Below are 17,778 nucleotides of genomic sequence, written 5' to 3'. Positions count from 1 at the left end.
TATAGCAGATAAGTGCTCACACAATGTGAGCTAATTACCCCAAACGAAGACAGTGAGGGAAGAGAGATGGATTTTGTTGTGTAATTTAACTTTTGCTAAAGTGGAGAAACTCGTAGATACCTTGATGCAGATAAACATGAATACTTGTCAACACAGTGTGGCTCTTTAGGACTGGAATGTCACTATAATTTTCAGCTGTTTCTGAACTACTATACAGACTACCCCAGGACAATTCCAACAAGGATGGAGGCACTGAAGTCTACCTCCCTACTTTTGAAATATATGCAACCCAGGAGAATTAGGCCCAGTATGACTGGGCTACAATTTTATTGTCTCAATTTACTGGGAAATCACTTAAAGACGACATGGATATGGAAGGTACTGGCTTACATGGGATATCAAAAACTTAAAATGAACTGCTGTTTGTGGCTGGTGTGCCTTCTGAAACAAGCAATGAAATGTCATACATAACGGTTGCAGTATTCTTCACCATAGGGATCTCCTGCCAAGGACTGCCCAACTTCTAACCAATACACTAAAGCTTTTAGATCTTGTATGTGCTGTAAGTCACATGTATGTTCCCCGCACAAGACGTAGGGCATAAAGTGTCATACGGATGCATTTATCCAGAATTGAATTTCCCCAGTTGAGAACAGTCTCCACAGGACAAAAGGAGGCCATGCATATCCAGAGGGAGAAAAAGCAGGTGTAAAAGAGGGACCCCTCAGTCAGGAGGGTAACAAATCAAAACCCAAAAGAAAAATGAGGGATGAAAGGAGCGACCAAACACTGCAACAGTGAAGAGAACAGCTATAGTTATGGTAAGATTTTGCACAACTGTACAATATCTTTCTACACCACTGTTGCAGTATTCTTCACCATAGGGAGAATACAAAAGCTCGAGAAAAGGAGTGGGAGGTACACGGTTGGGAAAAGCCTTCCACAAACCCATGCAGAATGGCTCTAGCAAAACCTGCTCTGATCCTAAAAACCATACCCAATTTAGAAGGCTTAAAGGTATGCACTGAGGATCAAGTAGCAGCTTCAAGGATGGAGTTGGTGTCCATACCCTTAAAGAAAGCACCAGTAGAGGCAACAGCAGTAGTGGAATGGGCTCTAACTGAAGTAGACGAAATGCTTGCCATGAAAAGAATAACAAAAGGGAATGGCCTTGGACATCCATGAGGAGGTGGTTTGCTTCTTAACAGCTAAACCCAAAGTCCTGGGATGAAAAGAAGCATAAAGCTACTCGGATTTACAAATGGACTTAGTTTTATCCAAATAATATCTGAGCTGTCGGTGTACATCCAAGGTATACAGGACCTTCCCACTAGCAGTTTGCACAGAAGGAAAAAAGGAAGGGAGATGTATTGCTTGATTTAATGACAACTTAATCTTACGACACAAAAGTAGGATTAGTATGAAGACACCCTGTCTCTGTGAAAAAAACAAAAATTGAAGGATAGTCATAACGGCCTGAAGCTCAGAAACCCTCCGAACAGAAGTAAGAGCAAGCAACAAGACAATCTTCCAGGTACAGTGCTACAGAGAAGCAGAGACTGCAGGCTCAGAGGGAGCCTGAGTCAATTTTTCCAAAACAAAATTAATGTCCCAATGAAGAGGAATTGGTTTCTCTGGGAGCTTAAGATGCAGGACACCTTTAAGGACTTGTTTGACCTAATAAGAAGCCAAAGGAGGATTCAATGGCAGATGGGCAGAAATAGTTAGCAAACGGGCCTTCACATAAGAATAGGCAAGTAATTCACACAAATAGGACAAAACCAGAGTGACCCCCAATGAAAAAGGGTCCTTGCTATTAGCACGGAACCAGACAGAAAATCTTTTCCATTTAGACGTACAAGACTTTTGGGTTGTGAGTTTTCTTGCTTCCTGTAAAACCCTAAGCATGTCCTCAGAAAAAAAGGGTTTTGATCCCTTTCAGGAACCGCAACACCCACAGTGTCAGCTGAAGAGTAGACAAGTAAGGATGGACAACTGACTTCTTGTCCTGTGTGAAGAGGTCTGATCGGTAAGATAACCTGTGGTGACAGACTTTGGCAAGATTCCTTAAGAGGGGGATTCAGTGCTGTCTTCGCCAAAAGGGAGTCAACAGCCAGATTTTTGGGGAGTCCAGCTGAATCTTCTGTAGAACTCTTGGAAGTAGAAGAAATGGAGGGAAAGCATAGAGAAACATCCACTTCCAAGGAAAAGAAACAGCATCCATTTTCCATGCCAGACGGCATGGCATTTTTGAACAGAAAAGAAGGAACTGCCTTTTCTGAGGGTAGGCAAAAAGATCTACCTGAGGAATAACCCAGCAATAGACTATGTCCAGAAATATGTCTCTATGAAAAATTCATTTGTGAGCCTGTGTTTTGGGCCTGCTCAAAGAGTCCGCACTAGATTGTTCTCTGAAGGAATATACACTACCTGAAAAGTTAGCTGATGACTGATGGTCAGATCCCAAGCATGAAGAGCCAGTCTGCAAAGGAGATAAGACTTTGTGTCCTCCTGCCTGTTGACACACTACATCACTGTTGTGCTGTCTGTGTAAATATTCAAGGGGCATGGAAAGAGAATGGGATGAAAAGACTGAAGCGTCAGAAGTAGAGCTCTCATCTGATATTGATGTAGTGTCAAGAGACCTTGAACATTCCGGTGACCACAGGAAGCACCCCCCCCCCCCCCCATGTCTGAAGCACTGCTGAACAGTTCTTGAGAATGACCCAGAGGCTGAATGGGGTTGAGGGTAAGCTGATGAATCCACCACTCAAATTCCTGCTTTAGACAAGGAAGCAGAGGCACTCTGAAATCCAGAGGGTGGCAATACTGAAGCTAATCTGATTTGAGTGAAGCTTCCACATATGAGGTCTGGCAAAAGCCAGCATTGAAATAGAAGACATCATGAATCCTAAGGCCCAAAGAAACTCCTTGGCTTGAATCGCAGGGAGAGGAAGATGAAACTGAAAGAAAGCTGTCAAGGACAAAACCTTTGGAAGTGGAAGAGAGGTCAACATTGGCACTGTGTGAATCCTGCAGCCCAGATGCACAATCCTGAGAGGGAGTCAGGACAGACTTTTGGAGGTTCACAGTGAACCCCAGACTTTGAAGGACAGATATGGTAAACTCTAGAGCCTGTAACGGGAAACTGGGAGAAGGTGCCTGAATCAACAGGTCATCTAAAATAAGGAAAAATCTGAATGCCTAGGAGCCTCCAAAAGACAAACACGAGCTAAGCATTTTGTGAATACCCTTGTGGCAGAAGAGAAGCCAAAAAGGTAAAGCAGAGAACTGAAAATGAGAGGAAGAAACTGAGAAACATAAAAATGTCCTGAAAAGGGGATGAACTGGGATATGGAGATAAGCATCCTTGAGATCCACAGCCACCGCATACGCCTAAGGAAGCAAAAGAGGGAACAAAGTCTGAAGGGACAACATTTGAAAAGAGGGAACCTTCTTTATGAAACTGTTGAGTGAAGAACTACATTATGCAACTATGGTACCTTATTCAATGTGTCACAACTGGTTAAAAACTTTCCTCACTTCAAACCACTGTGGAACTTATTGAGGGGTGCAGAGTTAGTAAATCATGTAGTAGTACAGTTTAATGTAAGGTATCTGGTGATGCACTGTTTAATATTACTGTGGATAGGGACTTTCAGGTGAAGACTCTTGGTGGACCTTAACTGGAAGGAGCTGTGGAAATATCAAAACCTTAACTGCAGATTTATTCACATGGTACCAACAACAAAACTGTGGATATTCTTCAGAACTGTAAGCTAACTAGAACAGGGATGTAAGACCATGGCCTTTGACTTGTGAGAAATCTTGTGTTTCTCTAAGAGACTTTAAAGCAGGTACAAAAACAGAACTGTTCTGTAGGCAACTAATTGGTAGTCTGCCGGTTTTCATTTGAAATGAAAATGAACTTTGATTTTGTCATACCACAAAAACTGCATTTGAACTGAAGAAGCTAGCTCCTGTGTATTGCATTTACTGTTACGCATATACATATATGTATACATAGTTACAATTAAGAACAAAAATTCAAGCATGAACATTCATTTTTCCTATTTCTATCCTGCTTTGCTTGACAGATCATGGTATAGCGGTGACTGGGAATTTGCTCTTTACCTGCTGTCGTGTGATCACTGATTAGTAACTACTACGTTACTTGAAACATACAGCCCCACACAACTGTAAAACCCCCTGAATGAAAACAGCATTTAAAATTAAAATAAAACACACACAACATTCTTGCAGGGACAGCTAGCCTCCCAAAGCCTTGCTACTTTCATATACCAAAGCTGAGGTCATATCTTCATGGGAAAAGAGAAAATTCCCAGTACTCCAGCACAGCAAGCTTCCAGGAAAAATTACAGCAGTTCCCCACACAAATGACCACTGATCACTAGTATTTTGCTGACAAGCCTTGCGCCCATACATTTCCATACACTGTATTTAAATAATGCTTTCAACTGTTTACACATAACAGTATTGTTTTAGTATACAAGATGCACGTCAACAGAAACTCTGGACACTTGAAGCACCGGATTTTACAGGACAGGAAATGCTGGTCAAGACATAATCAAATTTCTCCACTTCTGTAACTGTACTTTGGGGTTGTTTTACTTTTATCTAGATACTATACAAGCTTTTCTGCAAGTTTTCCCATGTAGCTTTAAGGCTGACATGAGTTCCCTAATGTTGCTCATTTCAGCAAAGACCATTTTCCCCCCAACAACTTTCTAAATTTAATTTCTACATTTGCAAAGCATTTTTCAGACTCACATAATTAATGTTATTTATATTCTAACAAATGTTTTGCCATGTTTGCATCATTTATACTAATTTATTCTGCCACCTCATCACATTTTGTCACAGCAAAGACCACATGTACAGCTCTGCTATCCTATGAAGCAGGTCTATTTTAAGGGGCTTTTATGGATTTAGTTCATCGCAACTCACAACCACTCATTTTCCAAGTGTAAATTTGTAAACTCTACTTGTCTGATACAGTCTAAAAGCTCATTACAGAAAGCTGCAAAGTTTGCATACGTATAATTTAGATGGGTGGATGAAAGTTGTCTTGCTGCTATATAAACAAATTTTATTGGTACCTAAATTTGCATAGAGTTACCAACACTGGCAGAGAATACATTATACAAGAAACTATCACAGCATTCAGGGTAATGAGAATATTTCAAGATATTTTTTGCTTTTGGTGCAAAAATCAATACTTTGTGTTAAACTAGTAGTTTAAGTAGAAAAGTTAGTATTTGGGATGTTGAAGTTATACATGATATATATTAATTTACGTTGAGGTTACCCATGATATACATAACTTAACAGTGACCAAAATAAGTCCTACAGCACTCACAAAAAACGAGGGCAAAAAGGGTGGGTGAAACATTAACCACACAATCCACTCATCTTAAGGATTCATTGTTGAAAGACCAGACCATAAAACCGTGTGGAATAAAACCACATTTTTAATGTAAATTTATTCAAAAGACTTGCCTTTTTAAAGTGTAGGATTACATTAAACATTTGGCTATAGTCTCAAAGAACATTTGTAGGTTCAGCTTGAAGTTGGGGGCAACTGGCATGTGATGGTAAGCATCCTTCAGATGTAGAGTTATCATGAAACAATGATCCTGAGGAAAAGGTGGGACCAATCTGCAGGTTAAAGGAGCATTCAAAAACCCATTTTTAAAGACCCAGAAAAAAAAATTCTGGTTAGGTAACCAAGCAAAACTTCTCACTATAACAGAAGTAGCTGCATTCCTGGAAATAGTTTCTACACTTTCCAAGAAAATTCGCAAAGCATGTTTCGAAAGGTATACCTTCATAAGTTCGATGGCTCCATCTTCAACGCTGCTGCTGCTGTGAACCGTGAAATTTGAAAATCGTGAAAACCGAAGAGCCAAATTACAAAACCTCTCCCTCTTTTTGACCCATGGTAGCACTCGTTTCAGTGGTGGAGCAATCAGGAATGTCGAATTTCGATATTTTTACGTTTAGGGAAGTCAGCGTGATGGAATTCAGCTAAATGGTTTGAGGTTCAGCACATTTGGAAATGTGCCTTCGCACATATGAAGGTATACCGTTTCAAAACCAGAGTCATATTAGAAACAATCTCATTCACAGAAGACTTCTTTTCAGCAGGCAAAAATACAGCAAGGCCATCTAAACTGCAATCACATTGCTAAATAAATTTCCACATGAAGCCGTGACAGTTTAAAATTTCTAAACACTAAATTACTTTTTCCCTGAACTTCTAGCTATTTGACAATTTTATCCAGTGGTTAAGGTTAGAAAAAGCCAAGCCTCTCATGTGAGAGGCAATTGTGACACTGTTTTTCAATATACTGAATATTTGAGTGGTACTACTTTTTTGGAAATTTACTTTTAGGACAGATGTACAAAAGATTGATTACTTAGACATTTCGTTGTACAAAGATATGGCCGGTGGATCTTTGGCATCTACAATTTACCACAAGGAAAATTACTTACTCTAATTTACTTACACTAACTCATTTCTGCATTTTGAAAGTTGTCACCCATTATTTTACAAAAAGGGTATAGTTAAAGGCATAAATGGTCCAGCTCTCTATGTTGATTAGTGAGGTAGACAATTTGATTGGCAAATTTAGAGATATATGCTATCCAATCAATACATTAAACAAAATTAAGAATGAGATTTTAAATGACAGAGGGTGGAAATTTGACCCCATTTTCATTTACTATAATTCATATGGGGGTTAGGTATATAGTTAATAGCTATAGCCTTTGTTTTACATTCATTTTTGTATCCTGAAAAACCCCAGAACTTTCTCAGAATATTCCACAGCACTGTGGTGTCCTTTTCTGGTTCCATCAGGTGCAAACTAATATCTGCAAATAATGCCAACTTTTCTTGAGCACCATGCCAATTACATCCTTGTATTTCCGAGTCCCTTATTTTCTTTGCCAGTGGTTCTAAATATAACACAAATAAAGGGAAAACAGGACACTTCGGCCTGGTTCCTCTGTTCAGCCACAACTTATCAGAGAAGAACACTCCCTCATTGATTTCTCCCTCCAGTCTCTCACATATCCTTCTAATTAACCGACTGCGGTGGTGGTGCTGCGGTAGCATTGTCACCTCACAGTAAGATGTTGTCCTGCTCGATTCACAGCTAGAGCGTCTTCTGTGTGGAGACATGCTTCAATGGGCGTACCTTCATTGAAGGTTGTGCGTCAGGGCCGGCAACTCGGCACATAAAAATCTACTGCCAATCATTAGCAGACCGGAGTTCCGCTGTGGCCAAAAGACACAACAACTTATCAGGAAATGCAAATACTTCCACTGCCCTACTTATAAAATTCCAGCTTACTCTGTCGAATGCTTAGAATCATAGAGTATAATGCCCCCTTTGGGATGTACCTAAGATACATGCAGCAACTAGACTGTCCACAAAGGTTCCTTACAAAAAGGATACAGGAAGTAAACACAAATGTCTATACTGATCATCTCAAAGCAAATCTTTACTTGGTATCATGCAGACTTCTGAGAGGTTGTCTTTGCCTGGCATCCCTGGACCCAGTTCTGATGATCCTTTTGCACATCCACAAAAACAACAGCACAACAACATTAAAAGACACATTTTGCTTGTGAAATAAATATGACATTCTGGAGATACAAATACCTTTCTCAGAAAATTCCTGTTCTGTGGAACAGGCCCACCAACAGGTCCCTGCAAACTCAGCAGCAGTGTCACCACCAAACTTCCTGAACACCAACACTTTTCCCAGAAAGGGCAAGAACAAGAAGTCAGATCTTTTGAATGGGTTTTTTTACGGAATTGTACTCTATACTCCAACACTACAGTCCTTCTTCATCCACTGCCATCAATACAGTCCCTCGCATACTGCTTGGACAAACCTTTCAAAGTTAAGTAATAGCAAAAATAGAGTATCTCAGGGTGCTGAAATCTAACTGTAGCGGAATTACTATTGGCAGCTTTGTTCCAGTAAATCATTTGGTGAATGGTTGACTTCCACACCTCCTGACTGTGTAGCTTTGCTTCTGAAGTCAATTTCTGATTGACCCAATCATTTCTACACCAATTGGCTATATTTGCAATATATGAGCCAATCAGAAAGTGCAAAGCTGAGTCACTATTGTTCAATGCAAAGCAGCAAAATGGTGCCTTTCACATAACTTAAATGTGGAGCACTTCAGTCCCATGCAACTTAACTATACAGGTTTCTAGAAAATGAATGCTAGTTTTCCGATTTCTTTTATTCTTCTGAAAAAAAATGCTAATTGTAGTGTCATCTGCTTAACTCGCTTCCACACTGCTAGTGACATTTTTTTTTAATTAGAAGTTTCTAAATAAGTCTGTGAAATGGTCAAAGGAACTTCAGCATTGGGACATTAAGTTTGTTTTGGACAGTTTATATTGCAGAGGTGCAACAGTGATTGTGACACCCCTGCACTGGCCCAGTAATTAAGAAGCCTCAATCCTCACCACTGGCAACAGTGAGGGATGTACACAATGGGAGGATGGCAAGTACACACACAGTAAAGTATAATTTCCTTTAAGAGCATACAGAGATCACAGTCAGTCTGGGGCTGGTTTCTGTCTCTTTCTCCAGATCACCAGTAAGACTCCCCACTGGGACAGCTATAGGATTAAGATCTCAGCTGAGTGGTTAAGCCAAAACCTCCAGCACCCTCTCTGTCCAACCAGTGCTTTGTGTCCCTGCCCAAGTAGCACACACACGCACACACACTTTGAGATATAATTTATATACAAACACACAGACACTCCAGGGGAAGGCTGGCACAGGTTTACTAGCTATGCTCCCTTCTGTCCAGACTATAAAGGTAATCAATGCCACCAACCACTACTTATCAGCTACTATAAAGGCCCTTTCATAGGGTGACCAATCCTACTGTGTAATGTTACTATTATCCAAATGGTAAGTGTGACCAAGACCAAGGCTATTTAGGAGTGGCCTGTACAGTGTCATCAAATACATATGCAAAGTACTCTAAGAGCTTAAATATGTCTCACAAATATTAGCCACAGAGATAGGTTTAAATATATTTAATAATAAATAATAAAAGAACAAGACAATACTCAATCAACACAATAACTACAGAGTTCAGAATCACAGGAAATATTTTACAATAATATTGCAGAACAGTCTCAAATAAATATAGACAACATCTAAACCAATCTTTACTATATTCCTATCTACATCTAAGAGAGATTACTGTATCTTGGTTACTTACTATTACCAAGGCAATTACTGATGACAGGATGTTCCCAGGTCCAAGACAAGATACAAAAGGCACAGACTTTCTCTCAGAGAGTTCTTAAATTACTATTCAACATTACTGCTGGGTTAGCTCAGTTGACATTGCTCTTTGTCACCTGCCTTCAGTTCCCATGCTAAACAGATACTAAGAATGTAACACCTCTGTGTCAAAAATACATACCTCTCAGAAGTGTGCAGCTGCTAGGAAGTCACGGAGCAATAAACACACTTTTACGTTTGAAACCTAGCAATTATTTCTGTTTCAAGACAATAGAAAAACCTCTAGCTCTAGACATTATGCCTGCGCTAAGCTGAGGCTAAGAGATAACAAAATCATAAAACAATTTCCACTTATTTTCTTGAAGTTTTGCAAGTTAACTCTGTATGCTCCAGCTTCTACTATTAAAACATACATTTGCACAGTCTTTTCCAGTAGGGTACACTGTGGACACATCCTTGAAGTTCAGTGCATAACAATACAGTTCTGTATAAATTATATCAATATTTACAAATTAAATATGACTATTTACAAAATTCCAGATATCTGGGCTGGCAGTGTCACAGTGACTTCTCTTTATAAGCGATTTTTCTCCACAGACTACTGCTGTTATATGGGTTGCACTACTATAATAAAGAATAAAAGTACATTTCGGTTGCACTACTATAATAAAGGATAAAAGTACATTTGTGTAAGTAAACATTGCCATTACAGTAGATGTTCTAACAGATCAACTTTTGCAGTAGTTTAAGCTACTTGGGGTCATAAGGACTGGCATCTTTGACAACTAAAGGGTGCTTTCCATGAGTTTCAACTGTCAAGAGCTCAAGCAGACCTACACAGGAGGACAGTTGGAGGACAAAAAGCATCAATACTTTTTTTTTTGCACAGGATGAAGAAAAGACTCTTGACAGAACAAAGCTTACTGTTGGCTTCATTTGCTAGCAATGTACAACATGATGAAACATCCACGGCTTGTAAACACAAAAGAAAAATAAAAGCAAAAAAGAAGCTATAGACAGGACTGCAACAGTGCTCTACTAGAACATCTGCTGCTGTTGTAAGTTTACTTGCACAACTGTACTATGTTTAGCATGAGATCACTATTGTAGTAGCCTAAGCTAAATGGGTAGATTACCATAGCACAGAGAACTAATGAAGGGAGGAAGCCAATAAACTGAGACTCCAGGAGCCAAAAGAAAATAAAACTTGTTCTGGATGTGGAAAAGGAATCCAGTTTGTAGTGCTTTGTACAATTGTATACAGAGGACCAAGTCACTAGCTCTAGAACACTTCCAAGTCCACCCCTTGCCACAAAACCCACCACAATCATGGAATGGGTCCTAACCCTGTCTGGAAGTGGCTTATTACAGTGAATACAACAAAAAGCAATAGCATGAGACGACCATCTGAAAACAGGTTTGACATTGGTTGTCCTTTCCTCTTACCTTCATAGGAGATGAACAGCTGAGCGGCTTTCCTCAATACTGGTGTTTTGTCTACGTATTATTATCTGATCTGCCTATAGACATCCAAGACCGAGATTAATCGTTTCCCCTTATTCTTGGTTTCAGGAAAGAAAAAAGGGAGATGAATGGTCGGGCTTAAAATAAATCCTGAAACCAATTTAGCCATAAAAAGAAGTATTAATTACCAAAACAATGCCCTTGTTAAAATAAGGCGAACTCAGCATAATTGCTTGTAACTCAGATATTGCACTGACATCTGCTAGGAGTGGGGGGGGGGGTAAAAACAGTCTTCCATGTTAAGAACAGCAAGTCAGTCTGATAAGCTGGTTCAAATAGAAAATGAGTATGATTTTCAAGTATAAAGTTGAGATACCAAGGGGAGGTCTCCTGATTCCTAAGACGACGGATAAGCAAAAACCCTTTCAAAAAATAATTTCAGCACGGTGGGAAAGGGAGGGATCAAAGGGCATAACAAACAGAAATTGCTGACAAATTTATTTTGATAGAGGAATAAGAAAAGCAAGAAGACAGTAACTCAAATAATCAAAAATAAGGGGCAGCAGGACTGATGCAGACAATAAAATCTTTTCCACTTGCACATGTATGGTTTCCTAACAGCAGGTTTGTTCACCTCCTTCAGTATCTGCTGTATGACCTCAGAACATGGGTGACTAAAAGGTATTAAAATTACATTATCCAGGCTTTTAGCTGCATATTTTTCAGGTTGGGGTGCATCAAAAGCCTTGTCTTGTGAAAAACAAATCCAGTCTGTGGAGAAGCTTGTGGTAACTGCCCTTAGCCAGAAAGAAAAGAAGGAAGAAATCCAGTTGCTTGGGTCACAAGGGAGTCGCCATCACATTTTTTTGGAGAGTCATTCTGGATCTTCAGAAGAACCATGGAAATAAGTGGAATGGATGGAAAGTGCACAGGAACATTCCCATCCAAGGAAATTGAGAAGGCTTCCATATTCTACACATACACAAAGTCCTGCAGCACAATTTCTCTGATTGTTCTGAAAGGAAATTTGTTAGATCTATTGAGATGTTCCCCACAGTTCAATCAATCCTTGGAAGACTCCAGAATGATATTTCCATTTGTTGGAGGGGGGGGGGGGGTCCTGGTCCTGCTGAGCTCATCTGCCATCAGGTTTTGTTTTGATGGAATGTATGAGGCCTACAGAGTCAAAATGAGCTAAGCTGCTATCTTCACAGGCTGACACAGCCAGTCAGCAAAGACAGTAGGACCTGGTACCTCTGTTTGTGTACCACATGACCATGGTGTTGTATGTGTACACCTGTAGATACCTTGGGGACCACAGAAGATTTAAAGGTTTCAAAGCACTGATCACTTCCAACATCTACCATTTATGTGCTTTTGTCACTCTGAAGGGTTCCACAGAGTATCCACGTTTCCCTCTTTGGAAACTGCACCCCATGCCAATTCTGACACATATGTAATTACAGACTGTCTGTGAAGTCAAAAGAGAGAATCGGAGATCTGGACTGAAACTGATCTGGTCTATCCACCAATGACTCCCCCTTTTTTATTTGCAAATTCCAGAAAGTACAGTTGTGTTCACTTACCATAAATATAGATGTTCGACTATATTCACTGCTGCAGTCATCACATTTGGGTTATCCCTGTCAAGGTAGCCTTCGGCCGGCCCGAATACCAGAGACTTAGTATTTTTGCGTCAGTTCCTGTCGCTTGAGGACTGATGTCAGGTCGTCAGTAGTACAAAGTAAGGCAGCCAATGCCATTACATCAGTTTTTCTTGCCCTAACCTGTCAGGGGCTCCTAAGTAGAAGGCCAGGCTCTGGTAAAAGAACCCCACCAGTGGAAAATAAATACCAATATGTCCCTTGTAAGGAAAGGAGAACAATAAGGAAGAATGGTAATAAAAGGAGAAAGAGAAGAAAGGGGTGTGATGCCCATGCCCTGGCCCAGCTATCAAAGAGCCTCACTCCTCACCACTAACACCAGTAAGGAGCATCTCTTCTAGGAGTAAAGGATAACAACTATACACAGTAAAAAGTGCAATTTCCCTTAAGAGCACACAGAGATCACAGTCAGTCTGGGGCGGGTCGCACCCTTGATCTCCAGGTCCCCAAATAAGACTCCCCACTGGCACAGCTATAGGGTCCAGATCTCAGCCTAGTGGGCAAGCTAAAACCTCCAACACCCTCGCTGTCCAACCAGTGTTTCGTGTCCCTGCCCAAGTAGCTGACACACATACACAACCACACACACTTTAAGAGTTTATACAACCACACAGACACTCCTGGGAAAGGCTGGCACAGGTTTGCCAGCTGTGCCCCTTTTACCCAGACTATACAGTAGAAATCACTGCCACCACCCAGCTAATAATTATCAGCTACTCAAAGGCCCTTAAAAGGGTGTCCAATTATTACTGTGCAATATTATTATCCAATTGGTAAGTGCGACTAAACAGTTGAGGCTTACTAGAGTGACTTGTTACAGGATCACTATATACATTCAATGTACTCTAGAGCTTAAATTATCTCCACATAAAACAGCCACAGGTGCAAGGGTTTAAAAATATTTAATACCAAATGGTCAAAACACAAGACAATACTTTGTATTACACAGTGCTAGTCAAGAGTTCAGAGATCACAGAGAAATACTTAAAATAATTCAGTAGTACACTTTTGACATCACAGAAAAACAGTCTAATCTTTCTAGTTTCTAGCTATTTCTAAGAGAAAACACAAGTCTAACATAAACTTGCATATAGGGCAAGACAATGCTGATGAGTTGGATGGTCAAGACAAAAAATGCTTAATGCTCTCTGATTCTCTCTGTTTTTAAAATGTCACTCCTGGTTCACATTACATCATTCTTCACACTTCCCTGGGTTACATTACATCATTCTTCACACTTCCCTGGGTTCCCAGGCTAACAGAAACTACATTTACATTCTTCACCTCTGGGTAATAACCAGAGCAATAAAGGACATTTATGCATGCAAATTCTGGCCATTAACTCTGGCCTCAAAACAATAACAAGAATTCCTTCACTGATCAAAGGGTCAAAACATGATTTACTTGGTCAGCAGAGTGCACTGTTGTTACATATTTGCAGTTCCACATGTAACTATTTTTTACCATTTAAGACAACAAGCCTGTGGTTTACATTAATATTTACAGATGACAGAATTATCTCCAAAATTCTTTCTGGCTAGACTGGCAGCCTTCACCTATCTTCACCCAATATTCACATACCCCCCCACCCCAGAGAACTCAAGCTAGTTTTTCAAGTGACATTTAAGAAACGCTGCTTGAGGGAGTTAGGTCTATCTGAGTGTACGTTACCCCATTCCCTGTCTTGAGAGCCCATCTGCATTGGCATTGCTAATCCCACTGTGGTGCTGCACGGGCATATCATATGCTTGCAACCCCAGGCTCCATCTTAGCAACTTGGCATTTTGCTGGCTGGCTGTTTAACCATGTTAGGGGGTTGTGATCTGTCATAACAGTGAATTTCCTTCCATATAGATAAGGCTGAAGTTTCTGCAGTGCCTACACTATGGCTAGACATTCATTTTCAATAGCTGCATAGCATTCCTCCCTGGGTTGGAGCCTATGATTGAGATAGCCAGATTTTTTCAGAGGGGGAAAGGCTAAGTACAGCATCCACTCCATGGTTCAAAGCATCCACCTGCACAACAAAGTCTTTGCTGTAATCTGGACTGGCTAACACAGGGGGTCCTCCCAAAGCTTCTTTAAGCTTCTGTAATGCCTGTTCACATGCTGGGGTCCACACTACCTTATCTGGCCCGCTCTTCCTTGTCAGGTCTGTGAGGGGAGCAGTTATGGTACTATAACTGGGAACAAACTTTCTGTAGTACCCTGCTGTCCCTAAACATGCCCTCATCTGCTTTTTAGTAACAGGTGCAGGCCATGCCTGAATAGCTTCCACTTTGGCAGGTTCTGGTCTTATCTTACCACTCCCAAATCTATGTCCTAGGTAGGATACCTCTGCCATACCCACCTGACATTTGCTTGGCTTAATGGTCAACCATGCCCTCTGTAGTCTGCCCAGCACCTCCCTGACATGCTGAAGGTGCTCTGGTCAGGAATGGCTGTAAATGGCAATATCATCTAGGTAAGCAAGGGCAGACCCTCCTGTTAGGATATGATCTACCAAGCATCTGGAAAGTTGCTGGGGCATTCTTCATCCCAAAGGGCATCTTTGTGAACTCATACAAGCTAAATGAGTCACAAAGGCTGACTTCTCTCTAGCACTGGGAGTCAAGGGCTCCTGTCAGTAACCTTTGGTAAGATCAATGGTTGTAAGATACTTAGCCCCAAGCCCCACCCAGCTGCTCTAGGGCCTCATCTGTCCTAGGTATAGAGTAGGCATCTGACACTGTGTGACTATTTAATTTTTTGTAGTCCACACAGAACCTGGTGCTGCTATCCGTCTTTGGCCCCAGCACCATTGGGAAGGCCCAGGGACTGCTGGACTCTTGATTCACCCCTAGTTCCAACATCTCCTGTACCTCCTCCCTCAAAGTCTGTTTGACTCTCTCAGGCACTCTATAAAGGGCCTGCCTAATTGGCCTTAGGGTTCCTGTATCCACCTGGTGCTGCCCCAGGTGGGTGCACCCTGGTTTTCCAGTGAACATGTCCCCAAATTCCTGCAACACTGCTTGGATTTCTCGAACCTGGGTAGGAGATAGCTGCTGGGACATTGCTACCCCTTCCACTGAAGTGTCAGCCAGAGTCTTACTGAGGAGATCAGTCCCCAAATCTCCCTCATACTCCTCTTGCAATCCACTTCAAATTATCAGCACAAGAGCCTTCCTATCATGGTAAGGTTTCATCATGTTAACATGGTACAATTTGTGCCCCTATCTTCTGCCTAGCAGTTCCACCATGTAATTAACATCACTTACCTTTCTTACCACCTTGTAGGGTCCCGCCCAAGCTGCTTGCAGCTTGTTGTGTCTGACAGGAATAAGAACCATTACCCGCTGCCCCACAGCATACTCTCTAGCCTAACCATTCCTGTCATACCACACCTTTTTCTGTTGTTGGGCTTCTGCCAAGTTCTCCTGGGCCAAGCCCATGAGTTCCCTGAACCTTGTCCTGAGGTTTAGGACGTATGCCATAACAGATTCCTTGTGAGACTCGCACTCACCTTCCCACTCATCTCAAATTAAATCTAGAGGTCCCCTCACCCTATATGCCCATACATCAACTCAAAGTGTGAAAAACCTGTGGATTCCTGGGGAACCTCTCTGTAAGCAAACAGAAGATGGGGCAAATATTTCTCCTACTACCTCCTAAAATGATCTGCAAATGCCAGTAGCATTGACTTGATTGTAGAGTTTAACCTCTCAACAACACCATTAGTCTAGGGATGGTAGGGGGGTGGCCTTCATGTGCTTCACCGCACAGGACTTCCATAGACAAGCCAGCAGGTCTGACATGAAATTGGCACCTTTGTCTGTCAGTATTTCGTTTGGGAAACCTACCCTGCTGAAAATCTCTAACAAAGCATTTGCCACCTTCTCTGCCAATGGAGGACAAAGCCACTGCCTCAGGGTATCTTGCAGCATAATCCACTACCACTAGGATGTACTTTTTCCCTGTGGAACTTGGGGTGCTCAGAGGACCCAGAATTTCCACAGCTATCCTCTGAAATGGCTGCTCAGTCACAGGCAAAGGCATCAAAGGAGCTCTCACCTTGTCTCCTGCCTTGCGCCTACCTTTTGGCACTGCTTACAGGTCCTGCAGTACCCTGTTACATCTCTGGAAATTCCAGGCCAATAGAAGTTCTGCATAATACGCCACTTTGTATGTTTTATGCCCATATGACCTGCAAAGGGAATATCATGGGCTATGGCTAAAAGTGCCAGACGGTAGGCTCTAGGCACTATCAACTGCTGTACTCTCTCACCTTCTAGCCCTCCCTCAGGGGTCCACTCTCTGTATACTAACCCTTTTTTTCCCAGTATACAGATTCCCCCTTTCCTTGAGAATCAGGTGCCTCCCTAGCTACCTGCCTCAGGCTTTGCAGTGTAGGGTCTGACAGCTGAGCCCGTCTCAACTCCCTCTTTGTAACCCTTCCCAGCTCCCCTTCCACAGGAAGTCTGGCATCCTCTGACAGTGGCGCCTCACTGTCAGCCTGGGTACTCCTACTCACCTCCACCATTGCAGTCACTCTGTCTAAGGGACCATCAGTAACCCCCAAGCAGCTGTGGCTCACCTACAGTCTCAGTGCTACAGGGCAGCTCCCTCCCTGAGGTAACCACCTTACCAGCCCTGTCTGCAAGTATGCAGTTTGTCTGGGTCTCCTCCAGGCTACCAGACTTAACTGCTTGTCTCTAAGCCTGACTGCATGTCATTGCACAAGCACAGGGCACTGCACTATCAAAATCATTCCCTGTCAGGACATCTGCAGGTATATCCTCAAACACACCTACTTGCTGGCTTCCTTTTCCACCCTCCCAAGCAAGGTGAACCCTATCCAAAGGCATTTGGAATGGGATCCCTCCTAAAGCCCCGATTGGAGTAGACTGCCCAGGCGAGTAGTGCTTTTCTGTAACACTGCAGGCTTTACAATGACTATTATCAGAGGCTGTGTCTCTTTTGGCAATGGCATCTTTGCCATTCACTACAATAGGATATAACCTCTGGTGGTAGTTTGGTACCCTTGTTGTCCCAAGACAACCTACTATTGGCATTTTGTCTTTCCCACTTACTGGCTCCCTCAACATTTGTTCCCCACCTTGCCTCTATGGACACCTGTATGCCACATGGCCCCACTGCTTGCATTCAAAACATTTAACCCAATTTCCTGGATGTGTACATGGACTAGGGTCTTCCCCTGCTACTGGCAGAGTCTGTTGGGGCAGTCTGTGCTGCCCACCATGGGTTCCTTTAGACCTATGAGCAGTACAGAGGGTATCTTTCCAGTGCAGTGCTGCCCTGCTTGCCAGGTATAGGTCTCCCTTCTTCCCCAACTCATCTG

The 17,778-nt window shown here is 42.0% G+C and overlaps 1 protein-coding gene across 4 annotated transcripts in view; it reads right to left on the bottom strand.

Annotated features, from left to right (window-relative positions):
• FUT8 (fucosyltransferase 8) overlaps positions 1-17,778 on the bottom strand; it is a 2,643,272-nt gene that overhangs the window by 1,384,951 nt on the left and 1,240,543 nt on the right. The gene's annotated exons all lie outside the window — the stretch shown is intronic.

The sequence above is a fragment of the Protopterus annectens genome, chromosome 6.part0 (genome assembly GCF_019279795.1).
Source record: "Protopterus annectens isolate FY-2018-M chromosome 6.part0, PAN1.0, whole genome shotgun sequence".
In the NCBI taxonomy this organism is placed as follows: domain Eukaryota; kingdom Metazoa; phylum Chordata; order Ceratodontiformes; family Protopteridae; genus Protopterus; species Protopterus annectens.
The sequence above is the reverse complement of the archived record's forward strand: the minus strand, read 5'-3'. Positions and strand labels throughout refer to the sequence as shown.